This window comes from Manis pentadactyla, chromosome 3, assembly GCF_030020395.1.
Source record: "Manis pentadactyla isolate mManPen7 chromosome 3, mManPen7.hap1, whole genome shotgun sequence".
NCBI lineage: Eukaryota > Metazoa > Chordata > Mammalia > Pholidota > Manidae > Manis > Manis pentadactyla.
The window spans coordinates 174147244-174174074 of NC_080021.1; the positions used below are offsets into that span (position 1 = coordinate 174147244).

Below are 26831 nucleotides of genomic sequence, written 5' to 3' on the forward strand. Positions count from 1 at the left end.
CCCTACAAGGTAGGTATGTTTCTTTATCTGAGCCTATAAAAAACAACCAACCAGCCAAATCCAGTCAGATTTGGAAGAAGGTGGACCTTCTTTAACAGCAGTGTCTTCTCACTCAAAGCCTTTCTGAAACAAAAATGGGGAAACCTGGAGGCCTGGAAAGACATTCTAAGTGGCCCACTGAGTCTTTTTTCTTTTCTCAACCTCATTGACCACAACAGTTTATTCTTTATCCATGGTCAGATCATGCAATTTCCAAAGTTCCTTCATTTTTGATAATGCATTAAGTTTTAAATGAGAAGATTCCAGGATCATGCAACACTGGAGTGGAGACCTGAGCAATAATTTTCTCCAACTCCTTATAAAATGAACAGCTCTTTCTACAACATTCCTCAAAGCACTTAGCCTCTGTGTGGAGGCAATTTATGCCCTCCTGAGGCAGCCCCTTCCAACTCAGGCTAGCAATTAGCAAGGATTTTGTACTTGACATTTTCCCTTTGAAACTTGCACTATTTGCACCTTGCTATGGGTTTTTGGTTGGTTTCTTTTTTTTTCCCCCAGAAACAGTTTAGTTTCCATCAACCCTACTTCCATTCCTTATGTCTTTAAGCGCCTGTGAAGGAACCATTCGGTGGTTGTTCCTACCCATTCAGGGGCCTGCGCAGTGGGAGCCACAGACCAGTCCTCAGTGGCGCACTGCGGCCTTTGGCAGGGAAGGCCGGGCGCCAGCTGGGCGCGGAGGGTGCCCGCGCCTTCACACCAGCCTGCCACCTCAGGTTGAGTGGCAGTAAATTTGGGAGCTGGCACAGTCCAGTCACCCTGAATTTCCTCCTTGGTCACAGCCTTTTCAGCGTGGCCGGCTCTCCCTTTTCAGTCTCTTCAGGATCTCTGTAGAACTGAAGACGGCCGGCGAGACCTCCCAAGGAGGCCACCGGATGGGGCCGGCACCGGGCATCCCGGAACTGCTGAGTGAGCTCCCTTGGTGCCCTGTGGGATGGCAGTGTCCGCTCGATGCAGGGGAGAGCCTATTACACAGCACTGGTTGGCAGGTTCATATAAGATGCCTCTGTGAGCTGCTGGTCGGCTGTGGGATCAGTACCCAGTGGAAGTCGCAGCACAGGGAAGGCTGCCTGGATCCCCTTAGTGAGGTTCCAGGAGTGAAGCAGCCTGCAATAGGAGTGACTCTAGTGACTGCAGCAGCAAACTTCAGCACAACTCACTGGCCATTATTCCTGGAGGATATAACACTGACATGAGCCAGGTTTTCAATGGCAGCAGTGGCGCGAGCTGCCAGCAAAAGCCTCTCCCAGCCCACTTAAGTTTCTATGTAGTTCTGCCAATGTTTTCCATTTCTGACAGTCGCATGAGTCATTGGCATCTTGTCAACTACAGTAGCCAACCTCTCTACCTATGTATCTACAGGGAATTGGTAGGCATGTGAATATAGAAAGTGTATGGTGACATTGGGTCAGGGAAAATACAACAGTGGCTTTAGGAAGTGGTAAAATAATCTCTTAAAAGGCACAAAGGAATGTCAGATCATTCCACCTTCATTTTGATTACATCTCCTCATTTTTTTTCCTTTTGAAAATCTGGATAATATGCAAAATTTGATATATCCATGTTTTAAGCCTGCCAAGAAAACATTATATATGTGAGATCATCAAGAAGACAGCACTGCTCTTAGTTTCCATAAAAAAGCAAAGCAAAAAAAAAAAATCAAACCACAAAGCTGATGAGAAGATCCTAGGAGACTCAGAGCTTGTAAAAGAAACACACTGTTTCCTTTAGTTTGAGTTTTTCCTTTCATGAGGAAAACTCACACGTCTAAGCTGTAGTTATATAGATCTTGATATTTGCTAAATAGAACCAATTCTTTCATTTCCATGCCTTTGCACATTTTATCCTCTGCCCAGAATATCCTTCTTTGAACTAAGACATTCTTATTCTTCAAAATGCAGCAAAAATACCACCTTCTCAAGGAAGTCCTCCAAGATCTTCTCAGTGTCTCACAGTAATTTACATAATCCTCTTAATTTGGTGTCCCTCAGCCTTATTTGCACTTCATCACCCCTAGAATCTGGCATTATCCTGTTAGTAATGGTGGCTCGGAGTGAAATTCTATATGAGAAAGTAGTGGCAGGGTGAGGTGTGAGGGATAATACCTTTCTCCTGTAGGGTTGAAGTTTTCAGGATATGAATGTAATTTGAAACACCTAACAATTCCCCTGCCCTATCCTCACACATCAGAAATTCTGGTTTATCTACCCCCAATTCTATGGCCAATCACTGCTCCAGTTATTTCTTCTGTCATAATATCTTGTGAATATTTTTTATACCTCTGTCTCTGATACTTGATAGTATTATTCATCTTCATAGTTGTAAGCTGCTTTGCCTTACATAGTTGTAAGCTTCATGCGTAGCAGATACTTTATAAATGTTTGTTCAAGGAACAAGTGAGTGACTGATTGAGTAAAGGAATGATTTCTAGGACACCAAAGGAAGTTAGCATCCATAATTGGCAAAGAGATGACATGAAAAAGGAAGTTCTTCAAACTGAAAAGAAAGAATGCTAACTCATACCATAAAATCATATGAAATTATAAAACTCATTGGTAATGATAAATATATATAATCAAATTAAAAATAGACTAATATTTTAAGGGTGGTGTTTTAGATCACATATAACTCTAGTATACAGGTTAAAAGACAGAAATAGTAAAAAATATATAGCTACAATAATTTGTTAATGTATACACAGTATAAAAAGACATAACATCAAAAACATAAAGTAGTTGAGGAAAGGCACTAATAATAGTCCTTACCTATCAACAATTCCTTTAAATGTAGTGGAAAAATTCTCCAAACAGAAAACATACAATGACTGAATGGATTAAAATAACAAGACCCACATATTTGCTGTCTATATTCACTTCAGCTTTAAGAACACACATAGGATGAATGTGAAGGGATGGAAAAGATATCCCATATAAGTGGAAACCAAAGGAGAGCAAGGGTAACTATACTTATATCAGAAAAATAGACTTTAAGTCAAAAACTATAATAAAAAGCAAAGAATGTCATTATATTATGATAAAGAGGTCAATTCATCAAGATGAAATAATAATAGTAACTATATATGCATCCATACTTGGAGTATCTAAATACATAAAGCAAATATTAACAGATCTGAAGGGAGAAATTGACAGTAATATAAAAATAAAAGGGGAGTTCAATACCCAACTTCAAAAATGGATAGATCATCCAGATGGAAAATCACACAGGACCAGAACTACACTTTAGACCAAATGAGCCTAACAAACATATACAAAACATTTCATCCAAGGGCAGCAAATACGCATTCTTCTCAAGTGCACAGAGAATATTCTCCAGGATAAATCAGATGTTAGACCACAAAGCAAGTCAACACATATAAGAAGACTGAAATCATTTCAAGTATCTTTTCCAACCATGATAGTTTGAAGCCAGAAATCAATAACAGGAAGAAACCAGAAAAATCAACATATTAGGGAGATTGAACAACACATTCCTGAACAACCAATGGGTCAAAGAAGAAATCAAAAGGGAAATTAAAAAATACCTTGAGATAAGTAAAAATGGTAATAGAACATGCCAAAGCTTATGGGGATCTAAGAGAGAGGTTTGTAGCAATAAATGCCTGCATTAAGGAAAAGAAAGATCTCAAATTAACAACCTAACTTTATGCCTCAAGGAACAAAAAAAGAACAAATTACCCAAAGTTAGTGGAAGGAAGGAAATAACAAAGATCAGAGAAGGAATAAATGAAAGAAAGACTAGAGAAACAATAGAAAAGATCAACAAAACTAAGAGCTGGGTATTTTTTAAAGGAAACAAAATTAACAAATCTTTAACTAGACAACAGAGAAAAACAGAAGACTCAAATAAAATCAAATATGAAAAAAGCAACATTACAACTGATACCACAGAAATACAAAAGATTATAATAGATTATATGAATAATTATACATCCAAATTAGATGGCCTGGAAGAAATAGGTAAATTCCTAGAAACATACAACCCACCAAGACTGAGTAATAAGGAAAAAGAAATAGAAAATCTGGACAGACCAACTGTTAGTAAGGAGATGGAACCAGTAATCAAAAACCTCACAACAAACAAAATGCAGAGCCAGATGATTTCACTGGTGAATTCTACCAAACATTTAAGGAAGAACTAATACTAATTTTTCTCAAACTCTTCCAAAAAATTAAAAAGGAAAGAATTACTTCCACATTCATTTTATAGGGCAAGTATTACCCTGATACCAAAGCCAAACAAGAACACTACAAGAAAAGGAAATTACAGGCTAATATTCTTGATGTACATAAGTGCAAAAATCCTCAACAAAATACTGGCAAACTGAATTCAACAGCACATTAAAAGCATCATTCACCATGATGAAGCTGGATTATTTCCTTGGAAATCAAGAATGACTCAACATACACAAATCAATAAATGTAATATATCACATTAATAGACTGAAAGATTAAAATCATATGACCACTTCAATAGAGTCAGAAAAAGCATTTGGCAAAAACAACTTCCTTTCAAGATTAAAAACATTCAACACAGTGAGTATACGGGGGGGATAACGAAACACAATAAAAGCCACAAATGACAACAAATCCACAGTTAACATACTCAACAGTGAAAAGCTAAGAGTTTTTCCTCTAAGATCAGGAACAGATAAGGGTGTCCAATGTCACCACTTCTACTCAACATAGTACTGGAAGTCCTAGCTAGAAAAATTAGGTAAGAAAAAGAAATAACATACATCCAAAATAGAAAGGAAGAAGCAAAATTGTCTTTTTAGAAGAGCAGATCTTATATAATGAAAACCCTGAAGATGCCATCAAAAAACTGTTAAAACCAATAAATGAACTCAGTGAAGTTACAAGATACAAAATCAACATACAAAAATTAGTTTCACTTCTGAACACTAACATCAACCTATCCAAAAAAGACATTGAGAAACAATCCCATTTACAATAGCGACAAAAAGAATGAAATACTCAGGAATAAATTCAGCCAAGAAAGAAATAATCTATACACCAAAAATTATAAAACATTGATTAAAGAAATTGAAGAAGACACAAATAAATGGAAAGATACTCCACATTCAGATTGAAGAACTAATAATGTTGAAATATCCCTTCTACCCAAAGTGATCTACAGATTCAATGAAATCCCTATGAAAATTCAATTGAGTTTTCCACAGATAAAGAAAAATAAACATTTGGAACACAAAGGACTCCTATGTTCATTGAATCATTATTGTAGCCAAGATATGGGAACAACCTAAGTGTCAACAGGTGAATGGATAAATAAAATGTGGTATGTATGTATATATGTATATAATGGAACATTACTCAGCTTCTAAAAGAAGGAAATATTAAGATTGTGAAAACATGTATGACCTGGAGGACATTATGCTAAGTGCACTAAGCCAGACACACAAAGCCAAACAGCACATAATTTCATTTATACATGGAATCAAAAAAAAAAGTCACACTCACATTAACAAGGTAGAATGGTGATTACCAGAGGCTAGGGGATGGAGGGGGGAAAGGGAGATACTGATCAAGGGGTACAAACTCTGTTATAAGATGAATTCAAGTTTTAGAGACCTAATGTACAGCATGGGGATTATAGTTAATAATGAATTGTATGCTTCAAGTTTTCTGAGAGTAGATATCAAGTATTCTCACAACACACACATACACACAAAGATAACTATGGGAGGTGATGGATATATTAACTAGTTTGTGAAATGAACACATATATGAAAACATACTGTACACTTGAAATATATACAATTTTTATTTGTCAAAAGTAAATAAAATTTTAAAGGAACTGCACATAAATAAGAAAAAGAAAGTTTCACTTGAACATCAAAGTAAGCAGTTTCTCTCCCACTAATTCACATACTTTCAGCCATTACCTCTCAAGATAAACAGACTCCAAGGTAAAAGGAAATCTGCTGAGAACAAGAAAGTGGAACAAACTCTCCCTAAATATAACAAGCTGACAGAGTACATTTGTTTCTATCCTTTGGACTCCTTTCTGCACTAGTCTGAAATTCTGAAAGAAACTTGTTTGCACTCCATGGAGGTGAGGCTGTAATGTCACCTCTAGACAGGTTCAGAGGAATAACTGCCTCTGATCAAGTGTGGTCAGCTATCACCATTACTCAGACCATGACAAAACTCAGTAAGACAAGAATCTGTTTAACAACCACAAGAAAAGGAATCATTGTTTCCTAAATGGTCCATTTTCCCAAGGAGACAACCATGTTTTTTTACCACCTTAATGGATTTTCAACTGAAATACTGCATATTAGTAGCATTTTCTCGTATAGAGCATTATTGTTCCCATGTAGCAGCAGAAACATACCAACATTTAGAAGTGGGGCCTTATTGACAAACAATTAATTTCCATAGCTTATCGAGCATTTCCCCAAAACTGTTAGACCTTTTATTCTTCATAAAGACTGAGTTTTGTCCATCAGTAGGAAAAATTGCAACACATTGCCTTAACTTAATTATTTAGAGACTTAACTTTCTTGAGTGGTGGGAGGGCTGTGAATAAATAGAAATATACTTAAAATTTCTTAAAATTTTGCCTTTGATTTCACTTTAACCACCACCTTTCAGAGAGATGGTGCATGAATAAGGGAATGGAAATAGAAAAAGGGAGGGAGAGGGTAGGATCCATGGCTATTGCTTTAAAGTTTTATTTCCATGTCCAGTTTTCAAGATCTGTTCTCATTTTCATATTTTATTGGAAATTGGTTCAAAGTACAGATGCTAAAGCTATCCATTTATGTGAAATACTGGAAATATTATCAATTTAAATGCAAACATCTGAAGGAAAATTGAAACAATCCATTAGTCTCAGAATGCTTCAGAAATATCTAGACATACTGAATACAGTTTCTTTCAATTTTTCTCCCAGACAATTGGAGATCTTTTGATAGAGCCCTTAAGTTAGTTTAAGATTCTTTCAAACATACAAATATGTAACAAATTATAAATAACACTAAAATGTAACTGTAGTAGTCTCTGATGTTAACTACCAATTCTTCTTCACCAGGGTATAGGCAATATTCTGAAGCCACTGTGGGCAGAGTACAGATTTGTGTCAGTACTAGTCTAGATTTGTCTCTCTTTTGTCCTAAATTAGTATTTCTGATGCCTGTTGATTTTTTTTCTACATCCCCACTGCTCTATGTCAGACTAGTCACTTCCTGATAACAGGACAATACACCAAAGGGGGAGAGGCTTTTGTGCACTTTGCAACTGTTCTAAATTCAGAGCCATAAATTCAATGTAAAGAATATACTAATTCTTCATATGTCTTAAAGAATAATGTCATATAGAAAGTATATTGTATTGCTGTATAACTCAAACTTCTTTGCGTCAAGATTTTCCCAATCTGTACTTTCTCAAATGATGATTAGTAGATCAATGTTTACACACAGATATTTTATTGCATTAAAAGTGTGAACACTGGATTTCTTCCTACATGTGGGGATAGCTACTGCAGCCTGTAGTTTGTATGACCCTCAAGGTTTTTTCCCATAAATTCAGGCTTTCCATCTCAGCCATGGAAACTTCATCAACCACATTTCTATAGCTCTTGCTATTTCTATTCTGAATAGCCCTTCTATAAGTCCTTATTGCAAAAAGTAGAGGTGACACTTTTATGTGACTAATCAAATGCTCTAGCCTTCTTGCTTGAATTGCCGTGAGTGGAAGTACTGGGAAAACATGGTAGCTTTCAAAATGAATAACCATCATCTCACTCAACTGCTGTCCTCAAAGTTTCCCTTACTGTTGAATTCCAAGTGGGATGGTTTTATGATTATTACAAATACAGTATTTTTTTTCATCTTTACTGAGCTATAATTGACATATAACATTGTAAGACACACTCAGTGCAGATCTCAGACTAGTCTACCATGACTTGGCTTTTAAACCAGCTCATGGTCCTCAGTGGACATTTTTGAAAGATGTTGATGATTGTCCAATGAGGAAAATAGTCTACATACTCCAACTTACTTGATAAACTTTCCCTAAGTTTCTAAGCCCTGTTAGATATAATTAAAACAGATAATGATGATGGAATGTCAGAAAGTTTCTTGTTTTCCACTGAAGCCAGAGGAATTCAAAAGAGTCTGAATTTTGTACAAATGGGATTTAGGATTCCATAAACCTGAAAATCTAGTTCCGACTTTAAGGTTTTGAATCTAGTAGAACAGTAAATAGTCTGTCTCCTTTTAAAGAGGTTTTAGAACAGACAAGACAATTTTTTATATAAATATTTGTTGAGAATCTATCAAATACCAGGCAACTAGAATCAGCAAGACCCCATCCTAGTTCCCATGGAGCTTACCCTACAGAATCAAGGCAGTTAACTAAACAAGAATTTACAACAAAATTTGATGTGTGTTCTGGCAGAGGAAATTCAGGGTACAGTACTGTTAAGGAAAAGTCAAGAGAAGACCTTCTGAAGGAAGTGCTACCTGTTCAGACACCTGAAGGGTGGATGAGTCAGAGTTAGTTAGGAAAAGACAGAGCAGAGGTAGAAGGATGTTTAAAACATTGGCAAAACATGTTTATGCAAATGAAGTACAGTGAAAACTGAACTGACAGAAATTCAGAATGGCTGGAATCAGAGGGAGTGGGTCAAGTGATAAGAGATGAAGCTAAAACACAATAGTGAGATTGAACAGAAAGTTGCAAGCTTTTTTTTCCATTAAGGAATTCTTTTTCCCTAAGGAATATAGGAGGCCATTGAAGAAATGAGTATTTTAGAAAAAAATTCACTGGCAACAATGTGGTCAACAGATTAGGGGTAAAGTAGGGCATAGGACACCAGGTGAGAGGCTGTGAAAGGTAATGGTGACTTGGACTAGCATAGTGGCAGAGGGAATAGAGAGAAATGGATGGAGTCAGGACATTTTTAGAAAGTGAAATTGACTGATTGGAAGGGAAGAGTGAAGGAGAAGGATAACAGGAAATGGATAAAGAAGAATCGAGATAATAACTTGAAAGTGAGGCTGTTACTAAGCTCAAAAATATGATTCCAGGAATTTAAGCATAGAGCTCTGTTTCCATCAAGGACTAAAAAATAGTTTAAGTGATTCAGAGTCTTGTTCAATGGTTCCATAAGTATCTCCTAGTCATTCTGTGTGAAGAGACAATTCAATTTTTCAGATCTCTAGCTCCAAGTTAAATCCACAATACTATCTGTGAAGCAACCACTGTCATTCAGACTTCAGTTAGCTATCACCACAGGTAGGAAGAAATCCAGTGTTCACACTTTTAATACTATAAAATATCTGTGTGTTAATATTGATATACTTAGCATAACTGAGAAGGTACAGATTGGGAAAATCTTGATGCAAAGTAGTTTGAGTTATACAGCAATAAAATATATTTTCTATATGACATCTATTCTTTAAGAGATGAGAAGAATTAGTATATTCTTTGAATAGAAATAATTGAAACAAAATCTTAATGGATCCCACAATTAGATTTCATTATAAAGAATTACTAAAAGAATACAGAATATTAATCTGTTCATGGTAGGGAGAATTTCCAATACATACAATTCTTTCAAAAATGTTTATTACTGATGGAGCTAGAGGGTATTATGCTTAGTGAAATAAGCCAGGCAGAGAAAGACAGTAGCAAATGATTTCACTCATCTGTGAAGTATAAGAACAAAGAAAAAAACGAAAGGAACAAAACAGCAGAAGACTCACAGAACCGAAGAATGGACTAACAGTTACCAAAGGAAAGGGACTGGGGAGGTTAGGAGGGAAGAGAGGGATAAGGGGGGAAAAGGGGCATTATGATTGGCACACATAATGTAGTGGGAGGCGGGACACGGGAAAGGCAGTATATACAGAGAAGACAAGTAGTGACTCTATAGCATCTTACTATGCTGATGGACAGTGACTGTAATGGGGTATGTGGTGGGGACTTGATAATAGGGGGAGTCTAGTAGCCATAATGTTGTTCAAGTAATTGTACATTAGTGATATCAAAATAAAATAAAACCAAAAATGTCAAAATAAAATAAATAAATAAAAATAAAAATGTTTATTATGTGTTCTGTATCTACAGAAATTATTGGTGAGACAAAGATATTGGAAAACAGCCACAAACCAGGAGTCCCATGAGGGGTATAATGAATGTTATAGAAGATGGAGGAAAATAAAAATACTGAAATAAATGTTGGAATTCTGTCCTACTCAGTATCAATACACTGGGAATATATTTTAGAAACCCAACATGACTAGTAGGGCATACAATGAATTTAAATTCCTAGTAATCAATACATCATTTTGAAATTCTGAATTTCTAGGTTTTTTTCCTTAAAATATATCCATCGCCAACATACAATGACTAAGAATTTGAAAGCCTGCCATGGATACTTGTGTGGCGAAAATAAACTCCACCTCCTCTGCCCCCAAATCTGTTTGTCCTCCTATGTTCCCTATCTCAGGGGGGTTCTGCTCTTGCTACTAGGCACCAAAATAAAAAACTGGGAAGCATGCTAGATCTCACCTCTGAAATCCACTCAGTCTCTAATTTCAGCCAATTGTACTTCCTAAATATTGCTCAAATCTATCTTTTCTTCTCTAGAACCACCTCTAGCCCTTGATGTTTCTCACCTGAATTACTGCAAAATTCTCTTAACTGGATTTCTTGCATCAGGTTCTTTTCTTTCAAATCCATCATCCACACTTCCACCAAGAGACCTATTCAAAACATCCACCAGACCAGGTCACACTCTGTCTAAACTCCTTCATCACCTTGCCAGTGTTCCTTTCAGTGTACAGCTTTTATTCCTTCTTTGAAAGGTTCTAATGGAATTTCAAATGTTATGATCTCAGAGAAATCCAGCTTGATAATGACAAAACATCTAGCATCAGACTAACACTCCCTCAAAAAACCACCATAAACTCTACACAAAATACAAAATATTTAACAATTTCAAAGTACTGGAGACAAAAAGCAGGCAGAATCTGGAGGTGCTTTGATGCTTGAAGTAAGGGAATCACACTGGGCTTTATATAGTTTTCTCCTGAGGCCCTCTCTGGGTCTCTGCTCTTTGGAATATAGAACTGCCCCAAAATTTGCATATCTATTGTCCTGAGTAGTTAAATTAAGGATTTCCCTTCCAGAAAAGATGTAATCACAGAAAGAGAAGCCTCAAAAGTTGCATATAAATATCTCCTCAAATGCTTGGCTGTCTCCTCAACTGCATGTATGTGGGAAAGAGACTCTAAGGAAGCCAGAGGGAAAGACTTACAGGCCAGAAACACTAGTCAGGTATTTCAGCTGCTACCTGCTGCAGGGAAGCAGTGTAGAGTTTGAGTGCATCTAAATGAGAAAGGCTTGGTAAACATTCTGGGTTTTCTATTGAAGTATTACAGAAAGATCACACATTGAAAGTAAAGACTACATCCCAGGACAAAGGGATTTTCTGTTCAACTAAGGACAAAACCAAAAGAGTCCTGATACAGCAAACTGCAAAACCAAACCCCACAAGTTGAAAATGACCTGCCTGTAATTTAACTGTCTGCTAAAAGAAAACTTAACTCTATTTAAAGTGAGGGTTAGCAAACTATAGCCTATAGTTTGTATGACCTTCAAGTTGTCAAATTGGAATACATTCATCATTTATTGCATTTCTACTATGTGCTAGGCCATTCTGGGTGTTTTAACATGCTGTGTCATTTAATCCACACAACCTTGTGTATGATATTACAGATGAAGAACCAATGGCTCATAGAGTTTTGTAGCTTGCTGAAGGTCATAAACCTTGTGACTTTCAGAGGCAGAATTTTAAAAAAAATTTTTTTATCATTAATCTACAATTACATGAAGAACATTATGTTTACTAGGCTCTCCCCTACCCCAAGTCCCCCCCACAAACCCCATTACAGTCACTGTCCATCAGCATAGTAAGATGTTGTAGAATCACTACTTGTCTTCTCTGTGTTGCAAAGTGCTCCCATTTCCCCCACCCCCCACATTATACATGCTAATCATAATACCCCCTTTCTTCTTCCCTGCCCTTATCCCTCCCTACCCTCCCATTCTCCCCAGTCTCTTTCCCTTTGGTAACTGTTAGTCCATTCTTGGGTTCTGTGATTCTGCTGCTGTTTTGTTCCTTCAGTTTGTTCTTATACTCCACAGATGACTGAAATCATTTGGTATTTGTCTTTCTCCACTTGGCTTATTTCACTGAGCATAATACCCTCTAGCTCCATCCATGTTGTTGCAAATGGTAGGATTTATTTTCTTCTTATGGCTGAATAATATTCCATTGTGTATATGTACCACATCTTCTTTATCCATTCATCTACTGATGGACACTTAGGTTGCTTCCATTTCTTGGCTATTGTAAATATTGCTGCGATAAACATAGGGGTGCATCTGTCTTTTTCAAACTGGAGTGCTGAATCCTTAGGGTAAATTCCTAGAAGTGGAATTCCTGGGTCAAATGGTAAGTCTATTTTGAGCATTTTGAGGAACCTCCATATTGCTTTCCACAATGGTTGAACTAATTTACATTCCCACCAGCAGTGTAGGAGGGTTCCCCTTTCTCCACAACCTCGCCAACATTTGTTGTCGTTTGTCTTTTGGATGGTAGCCATCCTTACTGGTGTGGGGTGATAGCTCATTGTGGTTTTAATTTGCATTTGTCTGATAACTAGCGATGTGGAGCATCTTTTAGTGTGTCTGTTGGCCATCTGAATTTCTTCTTTAGAGAACTGTCTATTCAGCTCCTCTGCCCATTTTTTAATTGGATTATTTGCTTTTTGTTTGTTGAGGTGCATGAGTTCTTTATATATTTTGGATGTCAAGCCTGTATCAGATCTGTCATTTGTGAATATATTCTCCCATACTGTAGGGTATGTTTTTGTTCTATTGATGGTGTCCTTTGCTGTACAGAAGCTTTTCAGCTTGATATAGTTCCACTTGTTCATTTTTGCTTTTGTTTTCCTTTACCGTGGAGATATATTCATGAAGAAGTCCCTCATGTTTATGTCCAAGAGATTTTTGCCTATGTTTTTTTCTAAGAGTTTTATGGTTTCATGACTTACATTCGGTCTTTGATCCATTTTGAATTTACTTTTGTGTATGGGGTTAGACAGTGATCCAGTTTCATTCTCTTACATGTAGCTGTCCAGTTTTGCCAGCACCATCTGTTGAAGAGACTGTCATTTCCCCATTGTATGTCCATGGCTCCTTTATCGAATATTAATAGACCATATATGTTTGGGTTAATGTCTGGAGTCTCTAATCTGTTCCACTGGTCTGTGGCTCTGTTCTTGTGCCAGTACCAAATTGTCTTGATTATTATGGCTTTGTAGTAGAGTTTGAAGTTGGGGAGTGAGATCCCTGCCACTTTATTCTTCTTTCTCAGGATTGCTTTAGCTATTCGGGGTCTTTAGTGTTTCCATATGAATTTTTGAATTATTTGTTCCAGTTCATTGAAGAATGCTGTTGGTAATTTGATAGGGATTGCAACAAATCTGTACATTGCTTTGGGCAGGATGGCCATTTTGACAATATTAATTCTTCCTAGCCAAGAGCATAGGATGAGTTTCCATTTGTTAGTGTCCTCTTTAATTTCTCTTAAAAGTGTCTTATAGTTTTCAGGGTATAGGTCTTTCACTTCTTTCGTTAGGTTTATTCCTAGGTATTTTATTCTTTTTGATGCAGTTGTGAATGGAATTGTTTTCCTGATTTCTCTTTCTATTGGTTCATTGTTAGTATATAGGAAAGCCACAGATTTCTGTGTGTTAATTTTGTATCCTGCAACTTTGCTGTATTCCGATATCAGTTCTAGTAGTTTTGGAGTGGAGTCTTTAGGGTCTTTTATGTACAATATCATGTCATCTGCAAATAGTGACAGTTTAACTTCTTCTTTACCAATCTGGATTCCTTGTATTTCTTTGTTTTGTCTAATTGCTGTGGCTAGGACCTCCAGTACTATGTTAAATAACAGTGGGGAGAGTGGGCATCCCTGTCTTGTTCCCGATATCAGAGGAAAGGCTTTCAGCTTCTCGCTGTTCAGTATGATGTTGGCTGTGGGTTTATCGTATATGGTCTTTATTATGTTGAGGTACTTGCCCTCTACACCCATTTTGCTGAGAGTTTTTATCATGAATAGATGTTGAATTTTATCGAATGCTTTTTCAGCATCTATGGAGATGATCATGTGGTTTTTGTCTTTCTTTTTGTTGATGTGGTGGATGATGTTGATGGATTTTGGAATGTTGTACCATCCTTGCATCCCTGGGATGAATCCCACTTATTTGTGGTGTATGATCCTTTTGGTATATTTTTGAATTCGGTTTGCTAATATTTTATTGAGTATTTTTGCATCTATGTTCATCAGGGATATTGGTCTGTAATTTTCTTTTTTGGTGGGGTCTTTGCCTGGTTTTGGTATTAGGGTGATGTTGGCTTCATAGAATGAGTTTGGAAGTATTCCCTCCTCGTCTATTTTTTGGAAAACTTTAAGGAGAATGGGTATTATATCTTCTCTGTATGTCTGATAAAATTCCGAGGTAAATCCATCTGGCCCAGGTGTTTTTTTCTTGCATAGTTTTTTGATTACCACTTCAATTTCTTTGCTGGTAATTGGTTTCTTTAGATTTTGTTTCTTCCTTGGTCAGTTTTGGAAGGTTGTATTTTTCTAGGAAGTTGTCCATTTCTTCTAGATTTTCCAGCTTCTTAGCATATAGGTTTTCATAGTAGTCTCTAATAATTCTTTGTATTTCTGTTGGGTCCGTTGTGATGTTTCCTTTCTCATTTCTGATTCTGTTGATGTGTGTTGATTCTCTTTTTCTCTTAATAAGTCTGGCTAGAGGCTTCTCTATTTTGTTTATTTTCTTGAAGAACCAGCTCTTGGTTTCATTGATTTTTTTCTATTGTTTTATTCTTCTCAATTTTGTTTATTTCTTCTCTGATCTTTATTATGTCCCTCTGTCTGCTGACCTTAGGCTTCATTTGTTCTTCTTTTTCTAATTTCAATAATTGTGACATTAGAGTATTCATTTGGGCTTGTTCTTCCTTCTTTAAATATGCCTGGATTGCTATATACTTTCCTCTTAAGACTGCTTTTGCTGCATCCCACAGAAGTTGGGGCTTTGTGTTGTTGTTGTCATTTATTTCCATATATTGCTGGATCTCCATTTTAATTTGGTCATTGATCCATTGACTATTTAGAAGCGTGTTGTTAAGCCTCCATGTGTTTGTGAGCCTCTTTGCTTTCTTTGTACAATTTATTTCTAGTTTTGTACCTTTGTGGTCTGAAAAGTTGGTTGGTAGGATTTCAATCTTTTTGAATTTACTTAGGCTCTTTTTGTGGCCTAGTATGTGGTCTATTCTGGAGAATGTTCCATGTGCACTTGAGAAGAATGTGTATCCTGTTGCTTTTGGGTGTAGAGTTCTATGGATGTCTATTAGGTCCATCTGTTCTAGTGTGTTGTTCAGTGCCTCTGTATCCTTACTTATTTTCTGTCTGGTGGATCTGTCCTTTGGGGTGAATGGTGTGTTGAAGTCTCCTAAAATGAATGTATTGCAGTCTATTTCCTCCTTTAATTCTGTTAGTATTTGTTTCACATATGCTGGTGCTCCTGTGTTGGGTACATATATATTTATAATGGTTATATCCTCTTGTTGGGCTGACCCCTTTATCATTATGTAATGTCCTTCTTTATCTCTTGTTACTTTCTTTGTTTTGAAGTCTATTTTGTCTGATACTAGTACTGCAACACCTGCTTTTTTCTTGATGTTGTTTGCATGAGATATCTTTTTCCATCCCTTGACTTTTAGTCTGTGCATGTCTTTGGGTTTGAGGTGGGTCTCTTGTAAGCAGCATATAGATGGGTCTTGTTTTTTTATCCATTCAGTGACTCTATGTCTTTTGAAAGGTGCATTCAGTCCATTTACATTTAGGGTGATTATCGATAGGTATGTACTTATTGCTATTTCAGCCTTTAGATTCATGGTTACCAAAGGTTCTAGATTACTTTCCTTACTGTCTAAGAGTCTAACTTAACTCACTTAGTATGCTGTTACAAACACAATCTAAAGGTTCTTTTCTATTTCTCCTCCTTTTTCTTCCTCCTTCATTCTTTATATATTAGGTATCAAATTGTGTACTTTTTGTCTATCCCTTGATTGACTTTGGGGATAGTCAATTTAATTTTGCATTTGCCTCACAATCAGCTGCTCCACCCTCCCTACCATGATTTCACTACCTCTGGTGACAGCTATCCAACCCTAGGAACACTTCCATCTATAGCAGTCCCTCCAAAATAGCCTGCAGAGATCGTTTGTGAGAGGTAAACTCTCTCAGTTTTTGCTTATCTGGAAATTGTTTAATCTCTCCTTCAAATTTAAATGATAATCTTGCTGGATAAAGTAATCTTGGTTCCAGGCACTTCTGCTTCATGGCATTTAATACATCATGCCACCCCCTTCTTGCCTGTAAGGTTTCTGCTAAGAAGTCTGATGTTAGCCTGATGGGCTTTCCTTTGTACGTGATCTTATTTCTGCCTCTGGCTGCTTTTAACAGTCTGTCCTTATCCTTGATCTTTCCCATTTTAATTACAATGTGTCTTGCTGTTATCTTCCTTGGGTCCCTTGTGTAGGAGGATCTGTGGATCTCCATGGCCTGAGAGACTATCTCCATCCCCAGATTGGGGAAGTTTTCAGCAACTACCTCCTCAAAGACACTTTCTATCCCTTTCTCTCTCTCTCTTCTTCTTCTGGTATCCCTATAATGTGAATATTGTTCTGCTTGGATTGGTCACACAGTTCTCTCAATATTCTTTCATTTTTAGAGATCCTTTTTTCTCTCTGTGCCTCAGCTTCTTTGTATTCCTCTTCTCTAGTTTCTATTTCATTTATTGTCTCCTCCACCGTATCCAACCTGCTTTTAATACTCTCTATCGTGTTCTTTAACGATTGGATCTCTGACCTGAATTCATTCCTGAGTTGCTTTTGGGTGTAGAGTTCTATAGATGTCTATTAGGTCCATCTGTTCTAGTGTGTTGTTCAGTGCCTCTGTATCCTTACTTATTTTCTGTCTGGTGGATCTGTCCTTTGGGGTGAATGGTGTGTTGAAGTCTCCTAAAATGAATGTATTGCAGTCTATTCTTGGATGTCTTTCCGCACCTCCATTAGGATGTTGATGATTTTTATTTTGAACTCCCTTTCAGGAAGAGTCACGGGGTCCATATCATTTAAATCTTTCTCAGGAGTTGTATTAACAATTTTACTCTGGACAAGGTTCCTTTGGCGTTTCATGTTTGTATATGGCGCCCTCTAGTGTCCAGAAGCTCTATTTTGGAGCTGCTGAGCCCCTGAAGCAATGTCGGAGATTGCAGGGGAGCGGTACTGGTGCTTGTGGGGAGGAAAGAGCTATTCCCTACCTCCTGGCTGCTGTGCCTGTCTTCACTACCTGAGCCAGTGGGCTGTTCACACAGGTATAAGTTTTTGTCCCAGAGCAGCCTGATATGGATCCCTGCTTTCCACAAGCAGCCGGAATCCCAGTCTCCCCAGGAACTCTGCCTGTATTAACTTTCCAACCCAGTAGTCATGCGAGTCTCATGAAAGCACCATGAAATGTAGGTTTGTGCTCCCAGAGCAGATCTCTGGAGCCAGGTATTCAGCAGTCCCAAGCCTTCCACTCCATCCCTGCTCCATTTCTCTTCCTCCTGCCGGTGAACTGGGGTGGGGGAGGGGCTCTGGTCCTGCAGAGCCACAGCTCTGGTATGTTACCCTGTTCGCTGAGGTCTGCTCTTTTCTCCAGGTGTGTGCAGTCTGATGCCATCCTCTTTCCTGTTGCTCTCTCAGGATTAGTTGCACCAATTAAATTTTCTAATCATATCCAGTTTTAGGAGGAAGCCTCTGTCTCTCCTCTCATGCCGCCATCTTTAATCCCCTACAGGCAGAATTTTAAACACAATTTTGCCTATAAATGAAACCTGTATTCTTCCCACCACTTTTTCATTAGGCCCCTCAACATACACACATATAACAGAATTCAATTACTATTGCTAAATGAATGACTAATGTCAAACTCTTATACGACTTTATTGACATGTCACCACTGTCATTCCCCAGGTTTGGACAGCTGTGTCCTGCAATTAGCAAGTAAAGTCCTGCCCACATCCTGCGCCAAATCTGGCCAGAGCTATTAAGTATATGCAGCTTCAGATTCATCCACCAATTCAATCTAGAATTAGTCTTGTTTCCCTAACCAGAGTAGCCAGTATACCAACATGATCCCACCAGGCTGCTTTCTTTGCTCAGCAACTGGATTGTTTGCGCTAAGGTTCAGTGCTAAAATAGTACTGTAGTTTCCTATTGTGTATTCCATTTGCCCAGGTAGGCCTGGAGCTGCCCTTGGCTGGAGCACAGTCATCAAGATAACTTTCAGTATAAACAGATTATAGCTTCTTTTTCCACTGGCTCTGATCCAAACCAAATAAACCACTTGGAGCTACACTAATGATCAGTAAATTACTCTATTTTCCGTGAGTATTGAACACCAACCTAGATTGAATACCAGTTTGATTTTTGGCCATTATGGGCATTGAAAAATGGACTATCATGCATGTGTATAATGATCATCCTGCTAATGAAGGTCATGTCCTGAAAATCATAGTATTTATCAATCACCAGATTCCATCCTTTATGCACAGGCAGATATTGAAGTCCTAAATGCTCGGCAACAGAGCCTGCTTAAGAACTTTCAAAATCCAATCCCCGTGGTATTTACCTAAATGTGAAAGGCAGTAGCATTTGTGATTGGTGAGCGTTCAATCTGAAGTAACACACCTGAAACCTTGCCTTTACAAAGGAACAATAAAATAATATTAGTTAGCAGTTACTGAATATTTACAATGGGCCAGATTTACATATGTATTGTCTCATTTAATCCTTACAACAACCATGCAAGAAGAGTGAGGTAGGCAAAATATGGTCTCCAAAAGATGTCCACACCCTAATCCCCCAAACCTATGGCTATGTTATGTTACAATGAGAAGGTGAAGTAAAGTGGCAAATGAAGATTGCTAACTAGGTGACTTAAAATAGAGAGATTATCCTGGGTTATCTGAGTGGGCCTAAAGTAATCACAAGAGTTCCTAAATATGAAGAGTCCACGTCAGAGTTATGCCATGTGAACAAGACTCAGCTGGCTCTTGCTGTTTTTAAAGATGGAAGAGGGCCACAAGCCAAAGGGCATGGGCAGCCTCTAGAAGCTGGAAAAGGCAAGAAACAGATTCTACCATAGGGTTCCCAGAAGTGATATAGCCCTACAAACATCTTGATTTTAGTCCAAAACTGGAAGATAAATGGGTAGTGTTTCAAGCCACTAAGTTTGTGATAATTTGTTACAGCATCAATAAAAAACTAATACAGGGAGGCACAATTATCCCCCTGACTTTTAGATGAGAAACTTTGAGTCCCAACTAAGGGACTTTAATTACCTCAGTACATAAATATTTTGTTATAAGAGAGTCTCATAGTTTGGACTTTGAAGAAGTCAATAAGGTGAAGTTTCTGTTTGTACCTTTTAATGACATTATCTCTGCCACTCCTCCCGCAAAATATATATGAAATACTGGTTGACTGCACTTATAGTCACATAGAATATGACTGTAAAAACTGCAAAATTGGCCTGCATACAATAAATGAATTTTTCTGAAAAATATTCTTCATCTCACAATGATGGAATGAATATTTCAAATAATTCAAGTAGCAAAAGCATCCTCTGAGTTCTGGGACAATATTCCATACAAGAAGTCCTAGAACTGAAAGAATCAGCAACTAAAAAAAATCAATGAAAAGTCCAAGAAATCAAAATCAGAACCAGCCAAGCAAAGAAATCTATCATAAAAGGTTTAAATCTATCATTAAATTGGCTTAAAACTGGGAACAGCATATGGATATTTTTAACTAATAGCTAACGTGCTATTTTCTGTTGTCTAGTGTATAAATAAAAAATTGTACCTCTTGAAGTAAACCACCTCAAATTACTGTCTTTGGCATCATGTAGCAGAGCTTTAGTGTTTGTGCCAAATTCCTTAGGGGTTTCAGGCACATCACATGAGCATAATTCATGATAAGCCCTATATGTGTTATTATTAAATATTACAGTAAATCCTCACCTGCATAAGTCTGAATAATATATCTCTGTGGTAAATCCTTCACCAGGCAATGATCTATACTGAGATGAAAATTGCCTCAAGCACCTTTATTTTTAGTACTTTGCTCCAATGACTTTATAGCTTACTTCACGAGCAAAGTATAAAGATGATAGCTATCCCTTGGTCTTGGGAATCAGAAAGTTGGTGCAACTCCAAATGGAAATAATCATACACTAATAGATCCAATGGGGCCTAAGCCCTGTTTGGCTTAAAATACCATTGTCTAGGGAAATGAAATGTGGTTACTATTATGAGGTTTTATGATACTTACTAAATTATGTTTAGTAATTTATTAATTTCATTTGTAAGGCTGCAGAGCAAAGCGCCAAGACAATTTCTCTGATCCTTTATTCCTTATCCTATTTCCACCCACTGACAGTCAGCATCTGGTTGGCTCTTAGGGCTAAGCTTAGGTGTTTGGCTAGAGAAGAGCTTGTACACTGGCTAAGCTCCCCTCCACCTTTTGCCCTCAAGCTCTCCCCTGCTCATCAAATAAATACTTAGAAACAATTCTCATATGTGCTTAGGCCATGTATTCCAGCCCCTTAGTCATGGCCCTTCAGTTCTGACTTTCTGTCTTGGATGACTCAGAAAGACCTAAGATCAGGAATATTTTTCTTATGCACCTTCACCATTTTAATGTGTACATCATGGCTATATTAGTCATCTAGAGGCACAATATTGCTGTGTAACAAATGACCCCTAAAATTCAGTGGCTTACAGCAACAAATATTTATTCTACACTTGTGGATCTGTACATGACATGGTTTGGCTAATCTAGGTTCTTTCAGGCTGTGGGTTGGCTGGCCTTGGCTTCTGGCTACAGATTCAGTTCAAGTCTGTTCCAAGTGTCTTTGTTCCGGGGATGGGCTGGCAGGGAAACAGCCACCATTCTTCTCTTGGTGGAGCACTTGAACACAAGAGGACAAGCAGAACCATTCAGACATATTTCTGGTCTCTGCTTATGTTATCAATGTTCCATTTCCAAAGCAAGCTACATGCCCAAGGCCAAAGTCAAAGAATAGGAAAAATACACTTTACTCATATGCAAGCAAACCAAAGGAAGGAATGATATAAATCTGTCATGAGAGAATGAAAAATAGAGATCCCCAAATTCAATCTACCACAATGACTCATATGCATAGGTTATGGTGAGCTTCCTGGTGAACCAATTCCTGGAAGGAGTTGGGTAGAGAAGGGCAAAGAAAGAAAATTGCAGTTAAAATAGCTATGAGTTCCTAGCAACATATCAAATGAGACAGTTTCAGATAACATTAGAAGGTTTTACTTGCTAGCATCCTTAATTCTTGAATTTTTAACATAATTATTATAGATATCCACATCTTCTTCCTCAGTTACTCTGTCATCCCCCAGCCCCACAAGTACTATCTATTGAGGTATTTTAAAATAGTGCTAGCTCTGAAGTTTGAAAGACTTGAATTTTAATCATAGATCTGCCAGGCATTTGCTAGGTATCCCTGAGTGAGTCCTTCCATATTTCTTGGCCTAAGCTTCCTGATCTGTAAATTATGATGGTATCTGGTCTGCAGAGTCCTTGCAAGGATTAGACACAACACATGCAATTCCTCAGGCACACAGTAGGGCCCCAAAATATGGGAACTTATTTTCTTGTAATTTGCCCTTAGGCTCTCCCCTTCTCTCTGTCCTTTCATTGACCACAGAAATTTGTTTGTTGGTTCAGAATGTTCATTTGCCCACTTTGACTATTTGTCAGTAAACAAGCAACAATTTGGAGCTGTGACACTGGGGGTTTCAGGAGCACACCATCTGGAGAACTTTCTTGCAGGTCAGCAAGTACTTGCCTTTACTCTCATTCCTGTGATATATCTTGGGGGAAATGTGAGTACAGAATTTCAAGCATGTCAGTGTCTGGCAATTTTCAACTAAGTTACATAGAAAAAGAGATTCCATCCCTTGGTGGAATGAAGGAAGAGATGGAAAGGAGGATGTGATGTTGGAGCGAGGAGGTCAAGGAACTAGACTTGATCACTTAAATAAGTGGTTCTGAATCCTACCTGCATGTTCAGATCAACCTAGGAGTTTTAGAAAATATGTCTTGACTAATTAAATCTTGACTAATTAAATCAGTATCTCTTGGCCAGGGGAGCATCTGAGCACAGGTAATCTTTAAAAACAACCCCAGATGATTCATATGTACAGCCAAACCTGAGTACAAATAATCTATATAGATGTTGAAGTCACCAAAATTATGTCAAGGGTAGTGGTGGAAGGAAGTGCAGTAAGCTGGTTGCTAAAATCTTCCATGCATGAAGCAGAATGACAAGGAAAAATACCTATATTCCTATATCCACCTCCAGGACCTGGAAACATAGAATGTGGAAGCTAAAGTAGCCACTGATTGAAAGGGCTGCAGGTAAGCAGGGTTCAGCGGGGAGAGCCAAGTCTTAGAGCAAGGAGGTGAGGGTCTTCTGAGAGGAGTGTGAGAAGAGAATTCAGGTAAGAGTTTGAAGGTAAAAGAGATTTTGTTGTTCAAACTGTGAGTTCCAAAGGCCACATTGAAAAGGATTACGGTTTGGGAAGGAATGGCAGAGTGGGTCATATAAAAGGATACAGACATATGGAGGAGACTCCCTCTTAAACTGAGGCCTGGACTTGTGGTACTAAGGCCAATGAGAGTGTGAGACATGATCATTAATACAACAGCCTCTTAAGTAAAGGTGGAAAAATAATTCTAACTATATAGCTTCCTTCTTGGGGTAGGGTGTGGTGACGAAGCAGGTAAAGGAACTGGGTGTGGGGTGGGGCCAGTAGGAGGAGGGGAGCCTGTGAGTCTCTGAAGCCCTTTTATGTTGGACCAGGGACAGTGTCAGAAGGGGTAGGAAAATAATCTTACAAGGAGAAAACTATGGGCTTCCCTTAAAATCCTTGACACAGTTAAATGGTCTGAATCTCAGAACTTAATGAATTATATTGCAATTATCTATTTATGTGTTTATTTACAACTAAGCTTTAAATTTCCCCAACAGGATCCTTCTCTTATTTATCTTTTTATACCCAGCACCATACATGCCTGGTATGAAGGAGGGGCTTAATAAATGTTTGATGTACTGAAATGAAATGCTTAAAAAGCCAAAGACAAGGTTTTGCTGTGTCCAGAGTGAATTGAGATACAATATTTTGTTAAAATTTCTGGCTTGTAGCCTTACCAGGTAAAATATATTTATGTATTAAGTGTACTATTGCTAAGTACACTTGGATTTCTAACCACAAACAGCATTTTTATTTTTTAATCATTAAAAGAATTAAATTAAAATAGTTTCTGCCAGGAATTGGTGCCATAATACATGTGTTTAAGTATTGCATTAAGAAATCAATATTTCTAGCTTGCACTAAGTACATTAAGCACCCCTTAATTCAAGAGGTGAACAATGTATGCACTTAAGATTAATTTCATGAAAAGAAAAGATAAATTTGATCAGCTAACCCAAGAAGACAATGAGAGCTCAATATTGCCTTTCATTCTAAAGGCAAAGGTGTTTGCCTTTTATCTGGGGCAAAGATTTTCCCTTTCTTTGGAGTCTGCTGTTTGGAATCAGGGCAATCTTACACAAAGCAAAAGTGAAGAGCCTCTACTCAGAAACTCAGCCATCTCAGCCTCCTATAGAATCTTGTATTTCTCTCGTATTTATAATACTATATCTCAAAAGAAAAACCCACAAATGTCAGATGTTTAATGTAATATGGTAGTTTCCTAAATTTTATTTTAAAAAATCTTTCTTAAGCTGTATACCAAAATAAATCCCAAAGTTCAGAATTTATTAATGAGAGGAAAAAAAGAAAATAGCAGAACAAGATAATCCTATTTGGATGCATTCTAGATGCAATAAAAAAGATTCAGTGGAAAATATTCAAATATACAAAATTTGTAAACTCACAAATAGGTAAATCACAAAATAACACAAATAAGTAAATGACAAAATAATTGAAATAAAGAATAGTTTCATCAAATGTGAAGGATTAATATTCATATTCAAGTATATAAGAAAAATAACCCCAATAGTTAAGTGGTCAAAGCATACAAGCAATGACTTCACACAAAAAGAGATTTAAATTATAAAGAAAATCAATCAAAGTATTAGTTTACACTTATTGAATGAGCTAAACTGGATTAATAATGATCCACATGCTAGTGAGGATGTGCTACAAAATATTCACACAATCTTTGTGATACTGCAATTTAGAGCAATCATTTAAAAACTTGTGTTAAAATGTCATTATTTTAAAGTTCTTACATTTATGGTTAATAATTCTAGCTCCTCAGTAAAAAAATAAATAGAATGAAAACAAAATAGTGGTACTATTTATAGTTGTAAAATCATAATAGGAGCAACATGTACAAATTACAACAAAGGGATAGTACTCTGAAAGGCATGTGGTGTTCTTGGACTATTGTAGCAAATGACAGTGAAACAACCTCATGGAGCTATTAAAATAGATATAATGCTTATGAAGTCTAGGTAGCCACATGAAAATACATTTATGCAGATCAATGAAAAAGCCAGTCAGTTTAAAGTTATATGTGTAGTGATATTACACCCAATAAAAATATGTGGAATTTGAACTAAGATTACAAGGGACAAAATTTTTTAATATAATCATTTCAAAATTAGTAATAATAGTGGCTTATATTTACTCAGTACTTACTAGTGCCAAGCACTGTTCTAAGTGCTTTATATATTTTATCTAACATAATCTTCAAAGAATCTAATTAGTACTATTAATAGCTGCATTTTACAGATGAGGAAATTGAAGCAAAAAAAGGTTAAATAACTTCTTTCAAGGTTACTCAGCTTGAATTCAGAATTCATGTCGGAATTATACCTGTGGCACTCTGGCCTCACAATGACAGAACTATGAATTGTGCTTTTTTCAAAAGCTGTCCTATACTATAATTGAGATATTGCTTCAATGGTTAAGAAGGAATTTTCCATAAACTTTTCTACTTAGAGAAAGCTTAAGGTGTGGGAAATAGATCTCCTTAGTCCTTTGCCAGATTCCACGGAGATTTCTCTTACCCTTTAAGAATGATTTACTTAAAAGAAATAGGTGAAGGGATAAAGAGGCACAATATCTCAATCACATATCAATTAGTCAATGGAATGAAAGTAGCATACAGAATATAGTCAATAATTCTGTAACATTGTAAAAAGGAACTGGGAAAACAAGGTCTAGCACTTCATTCCAGCTATCGTTCCTGGTAAGCCAGTCTCCACTACAACTTGATTCCTGGAGAGCTAATACTATAGCCAGCTCTCCAGAGCAATCAGCTCTGATCATGCATGCTGGGATGAAGATTGTGTGTGTTCTCACCTGTTTGGTGAACACTGCACTAGACCATAGTAAATGCTTCCATGCCAGAAAAAGAACTACACTTAACTCATAGAGAAATCACGTTACCTATGTGAATAAATGCAGAGGCACAGACTAGGGGAGGAAAATGTGTTATCACAATTGTGCTTTTTTCCTCTTTCATAAATAAAAGACTGCAGGAAATTCTACCTTGAACATTTTTGCTAGATGACATAGCTTTCTCTTTTTGCTTTCATTCAACAACAAAGGTAGATTAGTGTCACCCGCACATATATGCATTTAGATTCCTTTCAAAGGAATAATCCACTGATTTCCTTCTTTCCAAAGACTGGTTGTTGGAACCCACCCATAAATCAGAGTTCATTGCTTTTTTTTCTGGGCTGCGAGCTTTCCTCTGTTCCCCTCAAGGACACTCTCGTGTCATTCTGCCCTGAATTATAGTTGTTTGTTTTCAGGTTGATTCCCTTTACCAGACCATAAGTTTCTTGAAGGCCAGAATTTGTGTCTTACTCATTAAAATGTACCCTTCCTTCAAGTATTTGCAATAGCAATAGACGCCTTCAAAGAAGAGCAGAATTGGCAAGAACTTACACATAGCATGTTCTCTATATTTGTCCAGTGAATATTAGATGTAATTCAGAGTTGAAATATGGCTTCTCAGAGGTGGGCATAGCTCAGGAGCACAGTCTCTTTCCTCTCGCCAGCCTGTAACACCCAGACCAGCCTGGGCCCTGGTGTGATAATGAGTTTCATGTATCAACTTGACTAAACTATGGAGCCCAGTTATTTGGTCAAATGCCAGTCTAGATGTTCAGGTGAAGGTATTTTTTATAGGTGATTAACATTCAAATGAGTAGACTAGAAAAAACTGATTACTCTCCACAGTGTGGCTGGGCCTCATCCAGTCAGTTGAAAGCCTTTAGAGAATAAACTGACGCCCCCTGAGGAAGAAGGAATTCTGCCTCCAGACTGCAACATCAGCTCTTCTCGGGGTCCCCAGCCCTGCTGCCTGCTGGCACAGCTCTCCTGCTAAGATGAGTTCACCCCTCTCGCAATTAGCTTCCCTGCCACCACTCCCTGGATGAAAGGGAAGTAGATAAGAAATGCTTCGAGAGCATTTCCATCACTCCGCACTCTGAGCCCACTATCTGCTTCTGCTCCGTCTCTGCTAACCTTCAAGGGG

At 37.5% G+C, this 26831-nt stretch overlaps 1 pseudogene; it reads right to left on the reverse strand.

Annotated features, from left to right (window-relative positions):
* Positions 1-594: 594 nt before the first annotated feature.
* LOC118913927 (40S ribosomal protein SA-like) overlaps positions 595-26831 on the reverse strand; it is a 46453-nt pseudogene continuing 20216 nt past the window's right edge.